General features: G+C 43.9%; 1 protein-coding gene and 1 pseudogene across 1 annotated transcript in view; both read right to left on the bottom strand.

The window, feature by feature from the left end:
* The window catches only part of C1H1orf21 (chromosome 1 C1orf21 homolog), a 317,291-nt gene that overhangs the window by 232,923 nt on the left and 56,447 nt on the right, over positions 1-27,921 (bottom strand). The gene's annotated exons all lie outside the window — the stretch shown is intronic.
* LOC142439253 (M-phase phosphoprotein 6 pseudogene) lies at positions 23,783-24,483 on the bottom strand (annotated as a pseudogene).

Here is a 27,921-nt window from a genome sequence, read left to right as displayed (position 1 = left end):
TTATTTTAATTCATTTAATGTAATTATTTTATTTTGTCTTAATTTGTTTTTAATTGACTCGAATAGGTCCATACAAGGAACTGGAGGATAAGATTCTTGGGTCTCTTTTCATCTCTACATATCCCATGCAAACCTTCCTAACTTTTCCTTTCTCTCTATTATTCTCACATGACATTTTTTTCTAGGAAGCAAACTTTTCACTTGACAAAGTACATCTGTAAAAAATACAACGCTTGATGCTTAGGACCAGTCACCATTACAGAGGTACAAATCAAAACTACAGTGAGATAGCATAATACTGCTCAGTAAAACAGAGAACTACAAACAATGGTGAAGTTGTGAAACGTTTACACTGACACAGGTCAGTGGCCGACTGTAGAACAGACCATCAATCACTCATATGTAAATTAAGATTGAAGCTCAAGAAAATTAAAACAAGTTCATGAGAGCCAAAATACAAACATATATCCCAACTGAATTTCAATAACATCTGAATAACAGACTTGACCTATTGAACCCTAAAGACAGAAGAACTGATGAGCTGAGGAATGACTTCAAGAATATCAATCATGAAATAAACAGAAAGTCATTAATAAGACAGGAAAGAAAGAAAAGATGAAAGTGGATGTGAGAAGAGACTCTGAAACTTGCTCTTAATCAGAGAGAACCTAAGCAAAATATCCACCCCACCGCCCAGGGGCATGAACAGCAAACGTGGGTGCAGGGAGACAGTGGTCACTGTAAGATATGAAAACAATGATAATTTATCATTTATCAAGGGGTCACGAACAGGGGAGGGGGAAGGGTGGGGGAAAAGGTGCTGATACCAAGGGCTTAAATAGAAAGTAAATGTTTAGAAAATAATGATGGCAACATATGTACAAATATGTTTGATACAAGTGATGTATGGAATGTTATAAGGCCTGTAAGAGCCCCCAATAAGATGACTGTAAAAAGAGAAATAGAAGAAATGATGAAGTCAGAGAGGTGAAAAGAACATTTCAAAGGAAAGCTAGAGAAGACAGTCAAATATTCTAACAAAAGGCACAAAGACCTAGAATTAGAAAGTCAAAAATAAAGAACATGCACAGTATAAATGAATCTGACAGAATGCAAATAGATAGATAGGTGGATAGAGCCTAAAGTTGCAATATTGAAAGGTCCTACGGGCAAAATATTTAATGATAAAGGAAGTATCAAAAGAAAATAGAAGGAATATCTATTCACTGTACCCAACAGAACTAGTTGACAGATCACCACTTTAAGAAGTAGCAATATGAGCAAGAACCAATGGTAGTGAAGGAAGAAGTTAAAGCTGCACTGAAAGTAGGAGCCAAAAACAAGGCTCCAGGAATTGATAGGATACCAGATGAAATGTTTCAATAAGCTGATGAAGCACCGGAAACACACACTCATTTATACTAGGAAATTTGGAAGACAGCTAGTTTCTACCCATTCCACAGAACGGTAACCTGATAGAATTATCAAATTATAGAACAATGTCAATATCACATAGAAGCCAAATTTTGCTGAAGTTCATCAAACAGCAGTTGCAGCAGTACACTCACAAGGTGCTGCCAGAAGTTCAGGCTGGATTGAGAAGAGGACATGGAACAAGAAGTATTGCTAATGTCAGACAGATCTTGGCTCAAAGCAGAGGACACAAGTAAACATCTTTACTTGTGATTTGTTGATTATGAAAAGGTATTCATCTGTGTGGAGCATAACAATCTATGGAGAACCTTGAGGAGAATGGGAATTCCAGATCCCTTCATTGTGCCCATGTGGAGCACAATGGATCCGGATGCAGTGGTTTGCTCAGCAAGCTCCAGCACATACATCCAAGAAAACTAAGAGCTATGACACATAGAAAGAGTCATGCATACCCGCTATGATTACAGCATTGTTCACAATATCAAAAGCATGTAAACAACCTGAGTGCCCAGCACTGAGGGAATGACTAAGCAAACGATGTGATGTGCACACAACGGAACAGTATGCAATGCTAAAGGATAATGAAAACTCTGCAGAACTTTTCACAGCACGGATGCGCCTGGGGGACCTTACACTGTGTGACAGAGGCTAATCATAAAAGGGCAGCATGTCAGACCACAGGGAAGAACACAGAAAGAAAGACTCTTTGAGGGCTCCCGGGGACACAAAAGAAGGGAGGGACAGTCACTAACTAGATAGTTGTTGTTAAGCGCCATCCCCTGGCTCTGACACACTGCGGTCCTATGCGCAACACAATGAAACACTGCACAGTCTTGAATCATCCTCACAAATGTTCCTATGCTTAAGCCTATGGTTGCAACCACGGTGTCAGTCCATTTCCTTGGGGCCCTCCTATTCTGCGCTCCCTCTGCCTTACCAGACACTACTAGTCCCTCCTGAGATCATGTCCAGAGTTATGTGTGATGAAATCTTGCCATCCTTAAATCTAAGGAGTACTCTGGCAATATTGCCTCCAAGATAGATCTGTTTGTCCTTTTAGTACTTGCCATGTTCTTGCAATATATTGATTTTTCTTCGGTCTTCCTGATTCAATATTCAACTTTCACATGCATATGAGGCAATTAAAAATACCATGGCTTGAGTCAGGCATGCCTTGGTCCTCAAAATGATATCCTTGCTCTTCAACACTCAAAAGATCTTGTGCAGCAGATTAACCTAATGCAAAGCATCTTTTTAAAAATAATCATTTTCTTGAGGGCTCTTACAGCTCTTATCACAATCCATACATTCATCCACTGTGTCAAGCAAATTTGTACATATGCTGCCATCATAATTTTCAAAACTTTTTCTTTCTACTTGAGCCCTTGGTATCAACTCATGTTTCCCTCCCTCCCCCACCCTCCCTCTCTCATGAACCCTTGATAATTTATAATTTGTTTTTCACATCTTACACCGCATTGTTTCCCTTAACCTACTTTTCTGTTGCCCAGTCCCCTGAGAGGTGGTTTTATGTAGATCATTGTGATCTGTTCCCGCTTTCTCCCCCTACCTTCCCCTCGTGGTATTGCTACTCTCATTATTAGTCCTGAGGGATTTATCTGTGCTGGATTCCCTGTGTTGCGAGCTCTTATCTGTACCAGTGTACATGCTCTGGTCTAGCTGGATTTGTAATATAGAATTGGGGTCATGATAGTGGGCATGAGAAAGTATTAAATAACTAGAGGAATGTTGTGTGTTTAATCGGTGCCATACTGCACCATGACTGGCTCATCTCTTCCTTGTGGTCCTTCTGTAAGTGGATGTCCAATGGTCTATAAATGGGCTTCTCTACTCCAGGCTTCCCCTCATTCACATTGATATGATTTTTTGTTCTGGGTCTTTCATGGCTGATACCTGATCCCATTGGCACCTCATGATCCCACAGGCTAGTGTGATTCTTCCATGTGGGCTTTGTTACTTCTTAGCTAGATGGCTGCTTGTTTACCTTCAAGCTTTTAAGACCACAGATGCTCTATCTTTTGATAGCCGGTAACCATCAGCTTTCTTCACCACATTTGCTTATGCACCATTTTGTCTTTAGTGATCATGTCAGGAAGGTGAGTATCACAGAATGCCTGGTTATTAGAACAAAGTTCTTGTGTTAAGGGAGTACTTGATCAGAGGCCCAATATCCATCTGCTATCTTAATACTTACCATATAAATATATGTACCTAGATCTATTTCCCTGTCATTATATATAAGTATATTTACATATGTACATGCCTATATTTAGATATCTATAAATGTCCTTTGTCTCATTTTTTCCTTTATTTCCCTTTAATTTCCTCTTCTCCCACCATCATGTGCAGCCTTCATTCAGGTTTCAGTAATTCCTCTCAGCTACACTGCCATTGATCAAGCCCCACAAAGCATCCTACACACTTGTTATTCCCTTGTCCCTGGGTTTGTTGACACATACCCTCTTGCCATACCTCCCCACCCCACCCCACCCATTGATCCCCCTGGTTTCTTCTCCGGATTTTTTATCCCACCTAGCTTATCTAGATAAACAATTGCAGCACATCTTGACTGCTGTTTCCATTAGCACTGATTATGGATAGATAATAGATGTGCTAATTCTGAAACTAAAAAACCTCACTGCTCACTGTCATCAAGTTCATTTCTACTCACAGAAACTATAGCACAGAGTAGATGTTTTCCTATGGGTTTCCAAGGTTATAAATCTTTATGAGATTAGAAAGTCTCATCTTTCTTTTGTAGAGTAGGGGTTGTGCATTTGAACTGCTGACCTTTTGGTTAGTAGCCCAATGGGTAACCCACGTGTCATGAGGGCCCCTGTTATTTCTGAATGTAAGGGCAATACACAGTGGGGGAGTCAGCACAATGTGACCAACGCAAAGGAAGGCACTGAGAATAAAGCAAGAATAAAGGACAACTATGGCTGACCAATTATTATCCCATACATATAATCCTGCAATCACAGAAATACCAAACTATGATTTGTGAGTGGGTGCTAGGTAAGCATATATGCCAACTAGATGAAGAAAGTGCTAATGGGAGGACATCCACAAACATATAAGTTTGGTTGTGGACATTTGCACAGATAACTTTCTAAAGTGTTGCATGTATAAGGACTGACATAATAGACCACACAGTGGGTGAGATACAGAAACTATTTACACATGAAGAATAGACTACTGGACTTGAAGGCTAAGGACCATAATCTCAGGGGACTTCAAGGTAAACCAGCAAAGCACAGTTCATATATGTAATGTGCTACACCCTAGCCAGGTGAGTAGCCTCTGGGTCTTAAAAGCTTTCAAGCTGCCATCTAAGATGTAACCAATGGCCTCTTCCCACCGGGAGCAAAGAAGAACAAACAACAACCAAAGATTCAAGGAGGCAATTGATCTAAAGGACTAGTAGGTCATGTGAACCACAGCCTCCTCTAACCAAGGCCAGAAGAATTAGATGATGCCGGGCTACCACGAGGGATGACTTGGACAATCACCACAAAAGAAGGGCTCATTACCCTCAATGCAAGAACACTTTGTTCTATTAAACTCGCATTTTATGATACTCACCTTCCCAACACAATCACCAAAGACAAAGGGGTGCATAAACAAATGTGGTGAAGAAAGCTGATGGTGCCTGGCGATATATATCTTAAAGGCTTTAAGGTAAACAAGTGGCCATCTAGCTCAGAAGCAACAAAGTCCGGATAAAGAAGCACACCAGCCTTTGTGATCACAAGTTGTCGAAGGGATCAAGTATCAGGCATCAAAGAACAAAAAATCATTATCATTGAGAATGAGGGGCACTGCGGAGTGGAGACCCAAAGCCCATCTGTAGGCAACTGGACATCCCCTTACAGAAGGGTCGCTGGGAGATGAGAGCTCATCAGGGTACAGGGTAGCAACAATGAAACACACAACTTTCCTCTAGTTCTTAAATGCTTCCTCCCCTCTGCCCACCGCCACTATCATGATGTCAATTCTATCTTGCAAATCTGGCTAGACCAGAGGATGTACACTGATACAGATAGGAACTGGAAACACAGGGAATCCAGGGTGGATGATCCCTTCAGGACCAGTGGTGGGAGTGGCGATACTGGAAGGATGGAGTAGGAAGGGGGAACAAGGATCTACGTATAACCCCCTCCCTGGGGGGTGTACAACAGAAAAGTGGGTGAAGGGAGACATTGGAGAGTGTAAGACATGACAAAATAATATTAATTTATAAATTATCAAGGGTTCATGAGGGAGGGGTAGAGGGGAAGGAGGGTTAAAAATGAGGAGCTGATACCAAGGGCTGAAGTAGAGAGAAAATGTTTTGAAAATGATGAGGGTAACAAATGTACAAATGTGCTGTACAATGGATGGATGGATGGATTGTGCTAAGAGTTGTATGAGCACCCAATAAAATTATTTTTTAAAAATAAGGAGGACATGGAACTAATAATGCATACAAGAAAGAAGAAAATGCTCTAGAGGGAAAAGAGAAGGGCCTATTAAAACAAAAACAAACAACAGCAGACTGAAAGCGATTGGAGGACCCTTAGACTGCGGAAACATGGCGCCCCAGGAGTGCTATCAAACAAGCCTAACACCCAGGAAGGACGAATGCACTTCTTAGAATTAAGACTAGTGGACTGTACTCAGACTATCTGTTTCCAAGAGAGGTACAAGACCCAAAGAGCCGCCTTTGCCCAAAACCAAAGGTGAAAAGGCTGAGGGGGACAGGAAAACCAGAATGGAAATGGGGACCGCAAGGAGGAAATGAGAATACTGGAATGTGTTGGGGGTTGCCACCAGCGTCACAGAACAATCTGCATGTAAACTACTGATTGGAACATGAACTTGCTATGTACATGTTCACCAAAACAAAAGGAGATAAACACAAGGCTCCACTAACTGCTGCTCCCCCTGAGGGGCGTGCTCAGCGTGCCTCCTGTGGCAGGCCTGCCCAGGTGTCTACGGCTTTCCTCCCAGCCCTGAGCAGAGAGATACATCAGATCCCACCATCCGCAGGGAGGACATTCCAGTTCAGAGAGGGTGCCCCGTGCTGTCCTTACCCTGCCATGAGAAGTAAATGCTAGGTCTAAAATCAAAGAACCAGTGACATCACAGAAAAAGAGATTCAAAAATTATTTTCTTTTTCATTGTAAAATCCTATATACTCTAAAAACCTGCCTCTGCAAGCAAGCCTGTTTTTATGTAGTTACAAACTCATCTGAAGGCAATTTTATGTTTTTAAAATACAAATCATTTTACCGGGGGCTTTTACAGTGCTTATAACCATCCACACATCCATTGTATCAAACACATCTGTGCATATGTTGCCATCATCAATTTCAAAACATTTTCTTTCTACTTGAGCCCTTGGTATCAGCTCTTCTTTTACCCTCCCTTGTAGGTAATTTTAATAGATCATACAAAATAAAATAATCAAAGAGGGAAAAAACTTTAAAGGAAAGCAAGAAACTCAAGTTAAGGATATAAACCAGGTGGGGAAAAAAAAGGAGAAAAACTCACTGAGTGGTGATCGTCTGCTGCAAAGTAAGAAGAAAGCAGGTCCACAGAGTACATTTTCATAAAACTTTATTCATGCATCAAGACTCAACTCAAAACATCATGTCTCTTTAGAGGCCTTTCCATTCAACATGAAAATGCCAAGCGTTGTCCTTTCCCCACACTGTTACACGTACAACATTACAGCACGAATCACACGACACCGGAGTCTTCATACCAGCCGGCTATGCATCCTGTGTGTCCCACACTGAGGGCACATGAAGGAGGAAGGGGTTACCTCTTTTTTGCCTCCCTCAACAAGAGAATTATGTCATACTTCAATGGTGTTAGCTGACGTCGAGTGGGTCCAGCCCTTGGTGACCTTGTAGATGGGAAGGCTTCAGAAAGTTCAGGGGAATGGAAAGAACAGCAATGGAGTCTTTTCTATGAATTGTTTGAAGCCCCTGTGTAGCAGACCAAAACGCCCTTGGTTCTGTGTCACTGTCAGGATCACTGCCATGTGTTAGTCCATTGTGGCTGTTGTGTACTGCCTTCTACACCAGATGCTCCTTGTCCGGCATTACATCACACAGACTCTATTGTGACCCACAGAGTTTCTTGGGCTAATTTTCAGATACATATCCCCAGGCCTTTCTTTCCAGCCTGTCTTAGTCTGAAGTCTCCACCGAGGTCTGTCTACCTTCCGGGGCTCTGCTGGTCTTGGCATAGCTTGCAGCAACGTGCCAGCCACCACAAACTGATACAGTGGCATGCCTCAGGACCAGGAATAAATTCCTACTTGGGAGCCCTAGTGGCACAGTGATTGCAGAACCATGAAACAAACCACCAATTGCTCCAAGCGTGACACAGTTAAACAATCTCACAGGGGCAGTTCTACCCTGTCCTATTGGGTCACTAGGAGTTGGGGTCAACTTGGTGCAGTGAGGTTGTTTTTTTCAGCCTTGGTTCCTGTTACAAGCTTGCTGAGTACTGAAATGAGAAGCACCTTCTCTTTCCTCACAAAAAAGAATGCACGCCATACATGGCACTTTCTGTACAGACATGGGGATTTCAAATGTAATACGACTTCACCAAAGTCTTGCAGCTGGCAAGTCGGTCCCCTGGAAGCCCATTCATTTTGAAGGCAGATAGGCAAGTGAGCCAGGGGGGGGGGGGGTGGATCATGTCCACAATTACCCTGGAGAAAAAAGCAGAGGCAGGAGAGTCTCACTCCTGTCTGGCACAGACCATGACCATGGGCCCTGGTTCTCCTTCCAGGGCTGTCTTTAGAGGGGGGCACAGACAGCCCTGCTCAAAGAAAGAGGTTGACCAGTTTGAGATGGAAGGCATTTAAGGAGGCTTGACTCCCCAAGAAGAAATACCTTTGTAATTGCATAAATTTTCCATGATCAGCTCTCCAAAAATCTTTCATTACCAGGCCATGGTTCATTTCTGGTCACCACAGGAAATGCAGTGGAGCCCTGGTAGTGCTGCAAGGTAAGTGTTGGACTGATAACAGCCAGGTGGATGGTTCAAATCCACCAGTCACTCTGATGGAGAAAGATCAGGGTGTGTGCTGTGAGTCGGGGTGCACTCCAAGGCAGTGGGCTTGGGCGGTTGGCTGATGGGAAATCCTACTCATATGCAGCCCTATTCACAGGATGCGACTAGGGCTCCTAGTACCTTATTCCATCACGCATGGGGCTGCTGTGAATCAGGCACTGACTGCATAGCAACTAACACGAGGAACTGAAATACTCTTCCTTCAGGGAAGTGAGGAGAGGGGGAAGAGGGAGGGGGGTTAGGGGAAAGAGGAAGGATATTTCCCATCTCAGCAACAATAAAATTTTTCATGGAGATAACTTGCCATCAAGATTTATCCCTGTGCCCCTTAAATTGCACCAAGGCGCTGTCGGGTAAGTGGTGCACTGCTAACTGCAAGGCTGGTAGTTCAAACCCACCAGCCACTCTGTGGGAGAAAGGTGAAATTTTCTGCTCCCCAAAAGATTTACAGCCTTGGTAACTCTCCATAAGGTTGTCATGAGTTGCAATGAGCTCGATGGCAATGGGTCTGGACAAACTGTCTTTGACAGGCGTGCTCTGAAAGAAAGTTATGACGGGTCTCTTCTGCACAGATTCAGAGCCTCAGAAACCCTGTGGAGCCGTTCCCCTCTATCTGCTAGGGCGGCCAAGAGCCAAGGAACGTAGGGGCACTCGGTGGGTTGGGTTGGATTTGCTTTGCGGGGCTTGAGGAGGCATGGTCATCACAACTGCTAGAGGAGGTGATGTTCCTCTTTAAATTAGGTGACGCCTCCTTGTGAGCAGGAAGAGAGGGATGATAATGCGGTATTTACAGAGGTGTTAGTCGGCAGAAGATAAGAGCTGGCATCTGGTTGGGAACAGACATTTGGATTTTAAAACCTGATAACTGGTATTCACATCAGAAAGCTATGGAGGGTGAAGAGCAGGTTAGGTAGGCCCTCACAGTAGACATGATACTCACAACACCCCGAGGGTTTATGCAGGACACACAGGAATTGCCCCGAGAAATGAAATAAAGGTGCCTGTCAAAGAGCAGGACCATGAGGTAGCTGATGAAGGGACTTTGCGCCTACACCCCAGGGAAGATCTTGCAAGCAAGGAACTTCCTCTAGGAAAATTCCGAATACTTTCTGACGCGACTTGGAATACATTTTCTTCACACCCAAGGCAGGCAGTGAATCACTATTGGTACCATTGGTTTCGAAATGATCGTGGGTCCTATAAAGCTGTAAGGATGAAGCAGAGATAAGAAGAGATGCAAAGATCACGCCAAACATGAAATCATTTAAGATGCTGGTGAGCTCCATGCTGGTTAGAATCACGGGCAACCACCAATGCAGGTCACTGAGTTTTCCGATTCACACTTTAATGTAGGCACAGCCAACGTCTATGCTGTTCCTTTTCCCACATATTATTACAACGGTTTTGTTCAGCACAGACTGCATCCAGGAATACCGAGGTCAAGATCAACAGGATACAGGAATACCGAGGTCAAGATCAACAGGAAGCTGTCACTCCTAGCTTCCGGGAGAGTCCCCCTGTCCGGAGGGGAGGTCAACCAAAAGGAGCAGGTCATGGATGACTGTCAAACTTGACAAATGTCACATTCCACGTAATCTTTACTGTAGCCCCAAGTTAAATCTTGTGCCTCTTTATTATGCAAGCACGGAAATAGGAAACCAAGGTGGCCTTGTGCCTTGGCTGAGGGAAAACTGCCGGTGGGATCCGAGCCACAGTACTCAGTGAGCCTGTCTGCCTCTAAAGATTCCTCCCAACTCAGTCATTCAATGGTCATGACAATTACACTATTAACAGTTACCATTTTTATTGACCGGTTGTTACGTGTAGTGTCCTAAGCAGTTTTATAACACGTTCCCATTTACATTTCCTTTTAATCATCACCATACCCATAGGTATTGCTATTCCCGTTTCACAAATTAAGAGACTGAGGCACAGAAGGGTTGAGGAACTTGCAAGGTCATACAAGAGGGGAAAAGCTCAAGATGTGATTCAAGTGTTCTTTGACCTGACAACGCAGGGTTGTTCCTTTCTGTCCACATCCTAACGGCAGGGAATATACAAGCTGGTCTGTGATACAGACTAATACCCACTCCAAGTATTACCAATGTATATTAGGTCCTGTAAGCAGAGGGTCAATAAGAAGCCTGGTGACTCGTTAGGTTAAGCACTGCACTGTTAACTGAAAGGTCAGCAGTTCAAAGCCACCAGTCACTCCATGAGAGAAAGCTAGGCAGTCTGTTTCAGTAAAGAATACAGCCCTGAAGCCCTGTGGGGGCTGTTCTGGTCTACCCTGTAGGGTTGCTAGAAGTTGGAATTGTTCCCATGGCAAAAGGGTTGCCTGCTGGGCATGAATCACTACAAACAGACCTTTATTGTCAAATGTTGTGGCAGGCTCAGGCCAACACTGGGTCCCAAACAGTTGAGAGCATCTTCGATTTAAGTTGTTGGCTGAGTGGCATCAGACCCCGACTTACAGCATGCCCGTGCTCAGTGGAGCAAGAAGCTGCCCAGTCCTGTGCCGTTCCCATCGCCACTTGCAGATCAGACCGTGGTGATCCATAGGGTTTCCACTGGCTGCTTTCTGGAAGGAGACAATCAAGCTTTTCTTCTTCCTCGCCGTCTTAGTCTGGAAATGTCCGTGTAATCTGTTCAGCCTCACAGCAGCATGTAAAGACTCCAATGACAGGTAGTGATTATGCATGGAGCACTCACCATGAATTGAACCACAGTGTCTTCTAGGGAAGGCAAGCATCTTACCAAAGAAAAAATACACAAATACATGCCCTGTCAGCTCAGGGGTACAAGACAGTATTAGCAGTTAGCGTGCACACAGTAGATAAGATTAGTAGGCCTGCCTGCTCTTCAATAAAGTGAGATGATCCACTTATCTCACAGGATTGCTTCGAGAGATATAAAACAGGTCACGCAATATGCACACAATAAATGACTTTGGTTATGATCACTGTTATTGCCCTGCAATTTTGGAACTGGGCCTCAAAGCCAAGAGCTTCTTGCAGGTTGAATAAGAATAAAAGAACCAATTTGCCAATGAATTTGAATTGTGTTTAAATGCACACACACACATACACAAACACACTTGGAATATCAATATTTGACTTGAGGGTATGTCTGATTTCCAGACACAACAGATGTACCCCTCCAACTCTCCCTCCCATTTTTTAAAAGAAGAACATTAAATATTAAGGCATATTCTAGTGCAGGAAAGGCTTAACAAAAGAACTGTGGGAAATAATTAATGAAGAAAAAAGACAGCATTTAAATAGGGAACGAGGAGAAAGAAATATGGTCATTCACTAAAAATAACTCAGTCATCAAAACCAAGAGGAAGATGTACTGGGGGGAAAATGCAGATGTATTCTGGAGATGGAAATTTCCACTCGCCAGAAGAGGAAGCGTTCTGCTATCAAGACTTAGAAATTTAAGAAGGTACTTCTCCCATGCCTCCCCCAATGGAATTCCAGTTTACTGAGGTTATTGAGTGGAACAACAAAAACAAACATCAAATAGGACCCTTCGGTTCAAAATGTGGAGAGAACTTGGTAAGATTCCTCTCTCTTTCTTTGATGCAACTCTGGCCCCAACACTCAAAAGGGAATACAACTTTTTCAGCACTCAATTTTCCCAGGAAAAGCAGGAGCTGGCAGACTTTCGGGCCCCTCTCATTGGCAAAAGTAAATCAGCTTGCCTAAGAGGTTTTTCACATGCTGGCTGGATACATAACTTAGAAAACACTTTTCAGTGGCATGCACTCCACAAATTCTACAAAACACACAAACAAGTATTTATATACACAATGTTTCTGTGTGTGTGTGTGTGTGTGTGTGTGTGATTGCTATAGGGTAGCGTTTAACCTGTCTGAGATGCTTCTTTCCAAACCTACTACATTGAAATGTCCGTTCAGCTTCAGAGCAAGCAGCTTTCACAATGATCAGATTTCCCCAAGGCACAAATCCAGACAGGTCCCTCTTAAATTAATAATAATAATAAAAGTTGGGGGGTGCGGGTGAGCAGAGGAGGAAAACAGACATAAACTCTGGTGCTACTTGTCTGCTTGTCTTTTCACAGCAGTCTGACCCCACAGGGATGACTCAAGGACAATTGACAACAACAAATCAACAAGCACTCATGTGAAAGCAAGCCTCATTGGGGTGCACTGTGAAGAAAGGGAAGTTTCGACTTACAGCCTATACAGCACAGAGCTGCCTTCCCGTTGGCTGCCTCGTAGGACCCCATCTCATGTCAAAGGCAAGAGCGTTTTCAAGGCTGTGATCTCTCTGAAGCCGATGGCCAGGCTTGTCTTTCCTGGGAGGAGCCCTGGTGGATAGTGAGTTCCACACGGGGCTGCGACCCACAAGGTCAGCAGTACAAACCCACCAGCCTCGCCATGGGAGAAAGACCAGGCTTTCTCCTTCCATGAAGACTTACAGTCCCAGAAGTCCACAGGGCTCTTTCTACTCTGCCAGCATCCACTCGATGGCAGGGTGTTTAGAGAGTCTTCACTGGCTTCTGGGTAGTCTTAAACTGCCAACCCTTCTATGAAAAATGTGCTCGACAGTGTACCACCCAAGGGCTCAAAATCCAGTTTAGTGGGTTTTAAACCTGGTTCTTTACTCCCATAAAGCTCGACTGCAATCAGATCTGAGGAAGCCCGAGCAAGAAATACATCTAATAGCATTCTGGATACAAACAAGAACTTTAACAACAACAACAAAAAATTAAGTTTCTTTAGAGAAATCTGTTAACCATTTGAATTCTCATTTCATTTTTTTTTAAACAGCCACAAAACCTTAAGAAACCACAACATTCACTTTTGTATCCCATTCCTTTCATATCATCTTCCTTGGGACACTTTTTGGCTCTGTGACCTTGAGATGACTGCCTCACCTCTCAAGATGAAGATTTCCATACATGCATCCTGAGTTTAGGCACCCTAGTGGCGCACTGGTTAAAAATTCAGCAGTTTAAATTCCCCAGAGCTATATATAGTAGTCTGCTTCTATGAAGAGTTGCAAGTTTGAAACATCCTCTGAGGCAGTTCTATCCTATTCTATGGAATCACTATGAGTTGGAATCAATGAGATAGTAACATGGTACCTTGAAGAAGTAGCCCAACTTGTAACCACTATCCAGGCAGGACTCCTCTAACAGAGTCTAACTGCCCCTCAATCACTTTTCAAGAGCCTCCGTAGTATACAAGATGACCCAAACAGCCTTAAAATCGAGGGGGCCCCCAATCCAATGAGTTAGCCTGATCCATCGGCAAAACTTCCCAGGCAGAGGTACCACTGGATTCCAAGTGCCCAGAGACAGTGCCACTGTCCTTGGTACCTCCTGAACTTACTGCCCAGTAGACTCCAGGCCTTGTAACCTAGTCTAAGTTCTCCAATGTGCTTCACCAGTACTATCATGTTCTACGTGTACTTTGAAGGGAAAAAGGATTGGAGAGAGCCTTGTTATGAGGGGACTGTGTAGTGAGAGGGGCCAGGCTGTTCTTAACTTCCAGCAGCAGGTCATCCAGATAAAGCATTATCACGGGGAGGCAGGCACACGACCTCGAAGATGAGCTCTGGGACCCCTTCCAAATCTCAATGGGTTTAGTTGGAAGTTGACAAACAAAACTCTCTGAATGGCATCTGTTGAGCACACCCGGGGCAATCGAATGGTCGGAATTGAGCTGAGTCGTAGATGGCACTCCTCAGGAACACCTTCCTGGGTGCTCCTAGGAATCTGAACTCTTCCGGCTTCTGCTTTTTTGAAAGGTCCATAAAATGGTCTTACTGCTTCAGATTAAATGTAAATCCTTGGTAGGCTCCACCCCACAAGCACACAAACCATCAGATACCTGGCTCCCTCCCACTCACCTTCATTCCACAGTCAGGCGCCATCTTTACACTCTGGGTGTGGCATTAGAGATAAACAAAGCTCTCAGCTTGGTTTGGAACCAAACACTGAGATAAATGAGGAAGAAAATCCAGAGCTAAGGAGACGGTCTGAATGTACTTTTTACTAGACAGAGACTGCTTTAATTATTGATGTTTGGTTGCTCTACTGATAGAAAGAAACCTGATTTTGTGTTCCACATCAATTTTCTAAGGTTGTTTTGGAGTGGCCCTGACCTGAATATAAAGCCCATTTTTTATGTTCCCAGAATGATTTTATTTCCCTGTTATGGCTTACAGCAAGACCACGTTGCACAGTGAGTTACGCTAATGGAAAGGTTAGCAATTCAAATCACCAGTGGGAGAAACGCAAGGTTTTCTACTCCCATAAAGAGTGATAGTCACGTAGGAGCCCCCAATAAAATGATTTTTTAAAAGGGTTATAGTCACAGAAACCCTGTCCTGTAGGGTCCCTGTTAGTCAGAATCAACTGGGTGGCAATGCATTTGGTTGGTCTGTGCTATGGAATGAATTATGACCCCCCAAAAAATATGTACTGTGAATCTTAAACCGATTATAATCCCACTTGGGAATGGTCAGTCTTAGTTTTGTTGATGAAAGATCCTTAGAGGTTGTAGCTTGGATTGATCTCTTGAAATCTTTAAAAGGAACTCAAAAATTCTTAAGGTGTGTATGTTTGGGGCAAGGAGGGTGGGTGCCCACAGGTCATAAGCCACATGAAGACTGCTCAGGAGTTGAAGAAAGAAGTAGTCAGGAGAGACAAGGAGCTTCCCTCTGGAGAAGACAAAGACTTCACTAGAGCGGGTGCCCTGCATTCAGCCAGCTAGCCTCCTAAACCCCGAGAAAAGCAGTTTCAGTCTGGTGCAGGCCACTATCTGACGGAAACATTGCTTAAATGAATATTTGTGAAAATATAGAAAGGAGTTGAGTGCTTGTTTCATGATAAGATTTAAACTTTTTTAAATTGGTGAGATATATTTATTGATGGGCAGGGTTCACAGAACTATATTTTTAAAAAATCCAAGGTCACAAAAGTCTTCATGAAAACTAGCATGTAGCTGGGAGAGGGGCTGAGATGGCGACAGAGTATCACATAACAAAGGGACTCCGCAGAATTCAACCCAGGAGAGTTGCTTAGAGTGAAATTCAACACTGCTGGACCACAGAAGGCGCATCATAAAGATAAGTAGGTACAGACCCACAAGGTTTTGAGGGGCTGGGGCTTTTGGCTTACCCAATGGAGGCCGACTAGGCCTTGACCTTAGCCACACCACTGTCTCTGCCGGAGCAGAGACCATGTGAAGCTCACATGGGGGATTAATCTCAACACAGCCAGTTTGCCACTGCCTGGGGGCAGGGACTAAACCCTTGCAGTTCCATGGGTAGGGATTGTGGCTCAGCTACATTGTTATTTTTGTTTCCCTCTCTTCTCTAATATTCCAGCACAGTATCATCAGATTTACTTTTAATTTTTTTCTCCTCTATTTCCTGTTCTCTCACACTCCACTGCTGACCTCGAGACTACTCCCCTAAGCCTAGGGAAATTAAACCTGCACCACACTCAGCTAAGTGAGCTCCACCCTGTGCAGCTAGCCCTAGGATGGGAAAATACCTGCTGACCTGCAACAGGGGAGACTCCACATAGCTTGTGCATGGGGGCCTAAGGCAGCTCAGCCAACACTCATCAACATTACAAGCTGCTGCAGGAACCTCTGCCCAACCTCCACAACACCAAAGCAGGCAACCCATCAGCCTTCTGGGGCACTCCCCTGAGAGGGAAACCACAGGAGGATAAAGTGGTAGGTTAACTCCATAGTGAAATTACCTGTAGGCAGTTCAAAGAAGCATTCCCACAAGTCTCTGAGAGAGAGCCAATGCTCTTCGACTCCTTGGAAAATGGCACCTGGCTCCTCTAAAACATTGCAACTCAAACAGTCATCAGCCCCAATGACCTCAACGAAAAAACAGGAGAAACAAAAGTCAATGGCAAATGTCCTGAATATAATGGCATGCATAGAAGAAGCAAACCGTGAGCTGCCACAGAAAGAAATTTTCAGAATGCTGCTTGGAGTCATACAGGATATGAGGGAAACAATAAAGAAAAAGGATGAAATGATAGAGGAGATAAAGGCCTTACACCAAAGAGAAATACAGGAGCTTATGGAGGAGATAACAAAAACCAGTAGCAGACACACAGACCTCAAGAATGGACTGGAGGAAGCAGAGAACCACGTCAGTGACTTGGAAGGACAGCCAAGCAGACTTTAAAAAACGTGAACAAAAATCTAATAAGATCATCAGAGAAGCTGAAGAAAACCTAAGATCTATGTCTGATACTATGAAGCAGAACAACATTAAAATTATTCGCTTACCGGAGAAAGACACAACAAAGAAGTCATCTGCAACAATAGTAAGAGAATTCTTGGAAGAAAATTTCCCTAGCTTAATTAATGAAAACCAGACAACCATTCAGGAGGCTGAAAGAACACCAGTAAGATAGCATCCCAAGAAGTCACCAAGGCACATAATAGTTAAACTATCCAACATTGAGGAAAAGGAGAAAATCATGAGCGCAGCTAGGGAAAAACAGACAATATCATATAAAGGTTCCCAAACAAGAATATGCTCAGAACTATCAGCAGAAACTATGAAGAAGAGGAGAGAGTGGAGTAACATTCAAAAAATTGAAGAAAAACAATGCAAACCCAAGAATACTCTACCCAGCCAAATTATTGATCAAGATAGATGGAGAAGTAAAAGTCTTCCCAGACAAGGAAAAATTCAAAGACTACGTTAGAAGAAACCCAGCCGTACAAAAGATACTTGCCCACCAGTATGGGCAGAAGAACAACACTCACCAAGTATAAATAAGAGACCGCCACATAGAACAACCTCATCCAGAGGGCAACAAAGAGAAACAAACACCAAGATCGCATTGGCTTAAGGATGGAAAGAAGTCAAGAATCACACACACACACACACACACGCATGCACAGCACACTAATGAGAAAGGAAAGTAGGAAAACACCCAACACAAAAGGTATGAGATGACATCACAGGGTCTGCAGATGGAGATAATTACCCTGAACATCAATAGCCTGAACTCAGGCATTAAAAGACTGAGACTAACATACTGGCTTAGAAAACACAACCCATCGATTTGCTGCCTACAGGAGACGCATCTCAAGGTTACAGACAAAAATAAGCTGAGAATCAAAGGCTAGAGAAAGGCATATCAAGCAAACAGCAATTCATAAAAACCAGGGGGTTGCAATTCTAATCTCGGATAAAATTGACCTCAAAGTACAAACTATAAAAAGGGATAAGGAGGGACACTGTATAATGCACAAGGGAATGGTAGAAAAAGAACCACTAAGCATGGTAAACATATATTCCCCGAATGAGACCCGCTGAAAACGTCAACCAAACACTCCAAAAGATGAAAAAAGAAATCACAGCCTCAACAATTATAGTAAATGACTTCAAATCACTGCTCTCTGAGAAATATAGATCACAGGGAAAGAAAATCAACAAGGAGGCTAGAGATATACACACTACAATTAGACAATTTGACTTGATAGATATTTTCAAGCTTTTCATTCAAATACAAAATAAATTCACATTCTTTTCAAGCCCACATGGCACATATTTGAAGATAGACCACATGCTGGGCATAAGGTGAAGCTACATAAATTTAAGCACACTGGTATCATACAGATGTCTCTCTCTGACCACTGTGCCATAAGGCTGGAAATCAACAAAATGATGATGAAGAAAACAAGAGCAAACAAATGGAGGATGAATAACTCTCTACTGCAAAAGTAATGTGTACTCACACAGATCAGAAATGAAATTTGTAAATTTCTAGAAACCAACGAAAATGAGCACATGACGTACCAAAACTCATGGGACACAGCATAGGCTGTTATCAGAGGAAGTTTCATAGCAATACATGCACACCTGAGAAAGGAAGAGAGACTCATGATTGATACGCTGGCACAAAATTTACAACAGCTTGAGCATGTCAGCAGGACAATCCTATTAATAGCAAAAGAAAAGAAATAATAAAAATCAGGGCTGAGATTCAGGAGAGGGAAAATAAGAAAATTATGGGAAAAATTAATGCTGCTAAAAGTTGGCTCTTTGAAAGGATAAACAGAAATAACAGACCGCTGGCAAGCCTAACCAAAGAAAGGAGGGAACAAATTTCAATAGCAAGAAATAGGAATTAAAGAGGGGACATTACAACAGACCCTACTGAAATCAGAAGGATAATTACACAGTACTACAAAGGATTGTACTCCAATGAATTCAACAACGTGGAAGACATGGACATATTCTTGGAAAAAACAATCCCTCTCTAGACTATCCTTGATGGACATCAAGAATCTCAACAGACCCATAGCAATAGAGTAAGTAAACAAGGTTGTCAAGGGACTACCAACATAAAAATCCCCTGAACCAGACAGTTTACTGGAGAATGCTATCAAGCATTCAGGGAAGAACTAACACGAAACACAAACTGTTCCAGAACATGAAAAAAGACGGCAAACTCCCGAACTCCTTCTATGAAGCTAGTATACCAAAACCAGGCAAGGATCCCACAAGAATCGAGAACTGCATACCAATGAACATCGATGCAAAAATCCTTAACAAAATACTAGCCAACAGAATATTAAAGTATATAAGACAAATAATTCACCATGACCAAGTAGGATTCATACCAGTGATGCAGGGATGGTTCAACATACGAAAGAGTATTAGTACTATACGTCACATTGACATGAAAAGCTATAAGAACCACATGATAGTATTGTTAAATGCAGAAAAAGCATTCGACAACATCCAACACCAATTCCTGTTTAAGACACTTGAGAAGATAGGAATAGAAGGAAAATTCTTCAAGATGATACAAGTTATATATGAAAAACCAACAGCCAACATGGTAGTCAATGGAGAAAAGGCTAACATAATACCACTGAAAAAGGGGACCAGACAAGGAAGCCCCTTGTCCCCACTCAATATCATGCTGGAGGTTTTAGCTAACAGCATAAGGCAAAGAAAAGACATCAAAGGTATTCGTCTGGGGAAGGAAGAGGTGAAACTATGGTTATTTGCTGATGATATGATTTTATATATGGAAAATCCGTAAGGGGAGTACTGGAAGCAATAGAGGAGTTTGGCAGAGCAGCAGGATACAAGATCAACAAACAGAAGTCCATCAGACTGCTACACACATCGGATAAGACCACAGAAAAAGAGATCAAAAAGGTGGTCCCCTTCACAATAGCCAAGCACAAATGGAAATATCTAAGGATATACCTGACTAAAAGAAAAAAAATATCTATATGGGGAAAACTACAGAACACTATTACAAGAAAGCAAGAGCGACCTCAACAAATGGAAGAACATCCCAAGCTTGTAGCTAGGAGGACTCAATATAGTCAAGATGTCAGTTCTGCCGACAGCACTATGTAAGTTTAATGCAATCCCGATACAATTACCCTCGTCTTTCTTCAAAGAAATGGAAAAACTGATTACCAACTTCATATGGAGAGGGAAGAAGCCCAGGATTAGCAGAGAACTCCTCAAGAAGGACACAGTGGGAGGGCTTGCTTTCCCTGACTGTAGCACATACTATACAGCCACAGTGGTCAAACCCACATGGTATTGGTACAGTGACAGATACTCAGATGAATAGAAAGAAGTGAAAACCCAGAAAAAAAATCATCAGCATACAGAAAAACTGATCTTTGATAAGGGCCCCAAAAATATCAAATGGGAAGCAGATACCCTCTTTAACAAGTGGTGCTGGAAAAAAATGGATATCTACATGCAGAAAAATGAAGTAAGACTCTTATCTCACTCCATACACTAGAATAAACTCAAGGTGAATCACAGGCCTTGAAGTTACACCCAAAATACAAGGGCCATCAATGAAGAAATTGGAACCAACTTGAAAACTTTCGTACAGGGAATACATAGGCTATCAGAAATAGGGAAGGACACAAACACAGACGAGAAACAAACTGACAAATGAGACATACTAAATTTAAAACATCTGTGTACTCGAAAGAATTCACCAGGAGAGTACTAAGAGAGTCCACGGACTGGGAAAACATCTTTAGCAATGACACATCAGACAAAGGCCTTATGACTAAAATCTACAATACTCTGATAGCTTCCAAAAAGGAAAAAAAAACTAATTGCCCACTGAGGAGGTAGGCAAAGGACCTGAACAGAAGTGTCACAGGGGCAGAAATCCGAATGGCCAACAAACATATGAGAAAATGTTCCCTGTCTTTAGCCATAAGAGAAATGTAAATTAAAACAACAATGAGGTACCATCTGACACCCTCAAAGATAGCCCTACTATTCAGAGAATCAGAAAGCAACAAGTGTTGGAGGGGCTGTCGGGAGACCTGTAAGTATGTAGAGCCACTACAGAAATCGATCTGGTGACACCTAAAACAGATGGAAATCGAGTTACCATACGACTCAGCAATCCCCCTACTGGGCATATACCTAGAAGAGGCAAAAACAAAGCAAGGGCCGAGAGCTGTGCTCCAATGTTCATTGCAGCACAGTTCACAATTGCAAGGAGTTGGAAACTAATCAAATTTCCATCAACTGACGAGTGGATTAAAAAGTTGTGGTGCTTATATACAATGGAGTACTACGCATCACTAAAAGGCAGTGATGAACGTATGAAGCACATTGCTGCATGGAAAGAACTGGAGGAAATCATGCTAAGCGAAGTAAGTAAAGCACCAAAGGACAAGTACAACATGAGTCGGCTGAGGTAAGCTTTAAAAAAAATGCAAAAGGGGCACAGGGAAAAAGCTACTGTATACAAACATTCCTGGGATGAGGACCAGGTAGTATGGCAGGGACCAGGCCAAATACAGGGATACATATGGTAGACAGCTAAAAAGGAGTCAGAGAAAGGAAAAAAATAATAATAAAGAAATGGGTAGTGGGGGCACAGGGCACTAACCCCCCCAAGGGGAGAGTATTGTTTACATCTCCACAGGGAAAGAGGGACCAGACTTCAACCCAGTGCTCCAAGATGTGAATCCAACATGCTGGCATGGAGTAAGGAACCAGTGGAGAGGTCTAAGGGGCTGGCCCCAACCCAACTCTGATGTGGACACCTGACCCTCCCCCCAGAAGAATTTATTTCAAAGGACGGTATTGAATCTGCAGCTCCAGGAGAGGGACATATCTGATTGGAGCACACAGGCGCAGATGAAGGAGGAGGAGGAGAGAGTGGAGCACATCCTGGCCCACCAGGCCTTGAGGACAATGTTCCCAATTAGAGCAGCCAGTCCACAGAGAGGACCACATGGCTGGCCCCATTGTGAAACATGACACCCCTCACTGACCCATAGCCCTACAGGGGACAACACCGGAGACAGTGTGGGAACTGTGCCTGAAATGATCCCACCACAACGAGGCAAAACACTAGGGAATGAAACAGAACAGCAAGGGAATGGACTGGCGAGGTCCCCAGGTAATGCTGAAGGTGGACTTTGGGGCCAGGGCGTGGTACCTCAACAGACTGGACTGGAAAACACCCCTAAAGGCCAACAAACAGTCCTTGAACTAACTACAAGCTTTTCTTTCTTGTGTTTTGTTTTTTGTCATTTGTTTGTTATTGTTTTGTTGTATATTGTTGCTTGGTTTTGCTCTGTCTTGTTTTTGTGCATGTTATTTTCTCTGCAGGTCTGTCTAAATAAGATAGGCTGAATGAACAATCTGGATGAGAAAACAACGGGACCGACAGTTCTGAGGGGACATGGAAGGGGGAGGTGGGGAGGGGGGAGGTAGAGGTGTTAACAAACCCAGGGACAAGGGAACAACAAGTGACCCAAATCAGTGGTGAGGTGTGTGCAGGAGGCCTGGTAGGGAGTGATCAAGGGTAATGTAACCAAGAAGAATTACTGAAACCAAAATGAAGACTGAGCATGATAGTGGGATAAGAGGAAAGTCAAAGTAAATAGAGGAAAGAGCTAGGAGGCAAAGGGCATTTATAAAGGTCTAAATAAAGGCATGTCCATATGCAAATATATTTATATATGAGGATGGGGAAAGAGATCTATGTGCATATATTTATAGGTTAGTATTAAGGTAGCAGAAGGACCCTGGCCCTCCACTCGAGTACTCCCTCAATGCAAGACTACTTTCTTCTATTAAATTGGCACTGTATGATGCTAACCTTCGCGACACAACCACTGAAGACAAAGCGAGTGAATAAGTAAATGTGGTGAAGAAAGCTGATGCTGCCCAGCTATCAAAAGATATAGTGTCTGGGGTCTTAATGGCTTGAAAGTAAACAAGCGACCATCTAGTTCAGAACATAACAAAGCCCACATGGAAGAAGCACACCAGCTTGTGCAATTACGAGGTGTCAAAGAGATCAGGTATCAGGCATCATCAGAATAAAAATTCATACCAGAGTGAATGAGGGGAGGAAGTGTGGAGTGGACACCCAAGTCCATTGTCGGCCACTGGACATCCCCTTACAGAAGGGTCCCAGGGAGGAGACAAGTCAGTCAGGGTGCAACGTAGCAATGATGAAACATACAACTCTCCTCTAGTTCCTAAATACTTCCTCCCCCCACTATCATGATCCCAATTCTACCTTACAAATCTGGGTAGACCAGAGGATGTACACTGGTACAGATAGGAACTGGAAACACAGGGAATCCAGGGTGGATGATCCCTTCAGGACCAGTGGTATGAGTAGGAATACTGGGAGGGTGGAGAAAGGGTGGGTTGGAAAGAGGGAACCGATTGGAAGGATCTACATGTGACCTCCTCCCTGGGGGATGGACAACAGAAGAGTGTGTAAAGCGAGACGTTGGACAGGGAAAGATATGACAAAATAATAATTTATAAATTATCAAGGGTTCATGAGGGAGTGGGGCGTGGGGAGTGAGGGGGAAAATGAGGAGTTGATGCCAGGGGCTTAGGTGGACTGCAAATGTTTTGAGAATGATGAGGGCAATGTGCTTTAAACAATTAATGTATGCATGGATTGTGATGAGTTGTATGAGCCCCTAGTAAGTGAAATGATTTAAAAAAGAAAGAAAACTAGCATGTAACTTAAGTACATGTGAAGATCATCGGGGATGGACAACCCCTTCTTGACAAACTCCATTATGGCCAAAGGATGTACACCACCCCTCACACGTCTGTCTGGGGGACAGCGTTTTCCAAACTGCCCCTGTTCACAAATGCACATGAGACTATCAAGAATGACAGCGCAATGAGCACAGCTACACCCCAAAAATGCCGCTCTCCCCAAGGCTTCTCTTCAGGCAGCCACTTTAATCTTGGGATTTTAGGAACATTGTTTCAAGCAGGTTCACATCCCCATTTTCATCTGCTCCATCATTGGCCTGGTCTCTCTTCCTGGCGAACTTCTTCCCAATTGTCCCCACCAGGCTTTCATATCTCCCAGCCTTTTCCTCATCTGACACATCAACCTCCACTACTTCATCTTCGCCTGCTTGGGTTTTGCCCTCGGAGTTCATGTGAAGCATTAACTTCTCAGCGTCAGGACTGAATGTTCTGCAGGGCATCCTTCCGTAGAGAAGGTGTTCGTCGAACAAAAAGCTCTTGACTATGAGGCTCTCTTTCTCTTGCAGCTCGGGCAGATCCACGGCCGACTCCTTCTCCTCCTCTTCCAGCTGCTTCTTGGTTTCAGAGTCTAGTTCCCTTTGCATGAACTTCATGTGCTACAGATTCTTGGATAACCTGGCTTGTGCTCTGCCATCAGGTTGCTCCCGCCCAGCCACAAAGGCTATTTAAACATTTTAACATCTTATTCCTCAGAACAAAACATGGTGAGAAGGTTTTTTAACCCCACCCCACAGGCTCTCTCTTTCTTCTGGTCTCCTCTTCTCCCCAGTAAACAGAAAAGGCCCATGCCCCCCCCCTTTTGTCCTTTGTCCTTTCCTTTAAGTGTCAACGCAAACACCATCATTTTCAGAATGACCTTCCAGATCCCCCTTCCCCTCACCCGCATCCTCAATCACACTCCACGCACGAGCTTCACAGCACTTAGCAGGCTCTGAAGTTCCCGGGCAACTATTTCTTCCCTTGGCTGTGGCTGCCACCCTCTCTGAGAACAGGTGGTAAAGAGAAGAGGGACCTCGTCTGTTTACATTTCCGGTCCTCGGGACCGAGTCTGCCGCTGCTCCGTTCAATAAATGACTGAAAATGAGGACGGGGAAGTTGGGAGAAGTTACAGCAAGGGTGAAGGGAAGGAGAAATTAGAATATGTTCAACCACTTTTTCATTCAGGTGGGGAGCTAAGCAGGGTGGCACAGATCTGAATTGTTTCTTGGGAAAAGCAAGCAACTAAACCATGAGCTCCCTCACGCTTCGGCAGAACTGGCTGCCAATGTCATGCCAACCTAGACAAGCGATGACTTCTCTTGATGCTGCCCAGTCCTGATGGTACTCACCTTGGCCACACACCTATGACGCTCCTCAGTCTGTACACTTGCCAGTCTCTGTGTTGAAGGGCACTCCTGCATCCTCAAACCTCGAAGGCCACCCCCTTCAGCCCAGGCCAGCATCATAACACACACATAATAAAAATACTGCTGTGTTTGGTGTTGTCCTGTTGATTCCACCACATAACCACCCTGCAGCGCAGGGTAGAGCGTTCCCATGGAGATCCCAAGGCTGTGATCTTTATGAGAGCATAGCAGCTGGTGGCTTCCGCCTTCCGACGTGGGCTAGAGGCTGAGCACTTAATCCTCTGCGCCACACGGGCTCCTCAGAAGGAACATCAGGAACGCCGCTGCTCTCCTGTCCACTGGGACTCACAGTAACCCAACGAAGGATTTTAGCGGCTGTAAGTCTGTAGGGTTAGCAGTCCTATGTTTACCCAACAGTAAGCCACAGAGGGCCCCACAAGGAACAGAAAAAACCCACTGCCATTGAGTCAATTCCAGCCCACAGCGACCCTTTAAGAAAAAGAACTGCTCCTTGGAGTTTCTGAGTCTTTATGGGAGCAAAAAACTCATCTTTCTCCCTTGGAGCAGCTGGTGGGTCCAAACTGCCAAACTGTTGACCTTTTGCATAAAGCTATGTGTCCTCCTGATCATGAAAATAGTGTCATGGAGTTGACACCACTCATGATGGTCCTATAGGACAGGGTAAAATTCCCCCTGTGAGTTTCCGAGACTATAACTCTTTACAGGAGTACAAAAGCCCATCTTTCTCCCTATATTGAAAATAGGCCTCACCAAACGATAAATCCTCTGATCCCACTAACCTAACTGCATTTATTCCACCCACTCAACCTTCCAATCTGCTAACATGCAAAAAGTGCTGCTAAGGCCAACCAACCTCTCTACGGCTACACACCTACCACCTACTGCTCTCCTGGAACCACGGCCTCTCTCCCGTACCTATAGCATCTCCCTTTCTGCTGACAGCTCATCACCACAGCCTCGTCTTGTTCGCCTCGAATCCTGTGAGGCTTGGGTCCCCACCATTCTTACCACCTGACAGCAATAGCGGGTGCTTCTTTGTTATATACTACTGTGCACCTTAGTTGCAACTGATCACCCCAATTTCTGTTTCATTTGAGAAAGACAAGTTTCAGGTTGAATTCTTCCCACGGAAGAAAGGTATAGTCCCTATTCCAATCTACACAATACTCTGCTCTTCTGGCTTTTATTCGATCTTTATCAGCTGCTCTTGCAAGTCCTCAGCTATCTCCTTTTCCTCTACCTGACCCCCTCAAAGTCAGGGGATGATAAGAGCCCAGTTCTAAGCCTGTCTCCATACAAAGATATCGCCTATATACAATGACTCAACAATCTATCCCCGAATCCCAGGCCACTGCCCGGAGCTCAGTAGTGTAACATCCAAGTGCCTATTCAAATGTATCCATCCCACAGTTAACAGAACCAAACCAGGGCCATGGGCTTCCCTGCCTGCAAAGGCACCTCCAGTGAACTCTATGTGTGTCTAATGGTCTCCGTGAACTGAACTACCTTCTTGGCTATGAGTCCAAAAGAACTAGATGGTGCCTGATAACTTTAATGAAAGACTCTAGAAAAAGCTTGATCAAAGGGGAAGGGATCTGGGAACAGATTTTTGAATTATGAAATCCAAATTTTCTGGAACACTGAGGTTGGATGAACACACACACACACACACCACACACACACCTACTTCCCTGAGGATGTACTTCCTGGGAAAATCTGCTGCACAAGACCTCTTTAAGTGTTGAAAATCAAGGATATCACTTTGAAGACTGAAGTGCACCTGGCCCACACCATGGCAATCCCAATTATCTCTCATGTAGGTGAGAGTTGGGCAACAAACAAACAGGGAAGATGGTAGAGGTGCTGGATTTGAAGTATGGTGTTGGCAAAGAATACTCAAAGTATGGTGAGCAAACAAATCTGTCTTGGACAAAGTACAGCCAGACTCCTCCTTCGAAGCAAAGATGGAGAGACTGCCTCTGACATACTTTGGACGTGTTACCATGAGAAGCCAGCGTCTGGACAAGGACGTCATGTATGTTAAAGTAGAAGAACATTGGGAAAAGGCAGACTCGAAGGAGACAAATTGCAGCAATGGTCTCAAACATCACAAGGGTTGTGAGGATGGTGTAGGGCACCAGGGTCGCCTGATTCATCAGAGTAGCAAAATCACAGTGATGAAGTACCAATGAAAATAATGTTATGCCTGGGGGTCACCACACATGAGGACCTGTATGCAAGGGTCGCCCCGGCCTTAGGAAGGTTGAGAACCACTGCTCCAGAGTGAGAATGCTGTGTGAACACCTTCAGACTGAGACATAGTGACAGAGTGGGGCTACCTCTGGGCACTTATTGTGAAGCTAAAGAGTTTTGTAACATTTGGTCAAGCAGGACCAAGGGGCCAAGTCACTACGAGCTGAGAGAAAGAGAGACCTGCATGTTGGCTGCTCTGTTCCAAGAACTATATCCTGAATCATTTCTGATCCTGAATTATACTCCATTTACTTCCCTACTTAGCCCCATCATTACAAGTACTGCCCGTAAGTTCTGAGTGGCCATTGCAACAAATTATTGAGTTCAGTTGAGAATTAGAGGGCTGAAGAAGTTTGGTATGTCTGACCCGTGCATCATAGGAACCAGTCTTGAGTTGATGTTGATGGTGATTCTGACACCCTCCACCCCAGTGCGTGGAAGTCAGTTGCCTCCATCGTGCTATTGTTACCATGTTCAAGGCTGCACTCAGGGAGATAGAGCATACAGGTGACACATCACAGGAGCAGCATACTTTAAACCAGTCCCCTGTCCATTCCCTGGTAAGAGGGAGTTGAGAACGAGTCTTTTGCATTTTCTCTTCTCCTTGGGCACCCCACAGAGAACCCCAGGTCTCCCCTGGGCAGCCTGATCAATAGGAGAAAGGATTTTCCATAACCGTAGTTTTGGACCAGAGTAGGGAAGAT

The sequence above is a fragment of the Tenrec ecaudatus genome, chromosome 1 (assembly GCF_050624435.1).
Source record: "Tenrec ecaudatus isolate mTenEca1 chromosome 1, mTenEca1.hap1, whole genome shotgun sequence".
In the NCBI taxonomy this organism is placed as follows: Eukaryota; Metazoa; Chordata; class Mammalia; order Afrosoricida; family Tenrecidae; genus Tenrec; species Tenrec ecaudatus.
The sequence above is the reverse complement of the archived record's forward strand: the minus strand, read 5'-3'. Positions and strand labels throughout refer to the sequence as shown.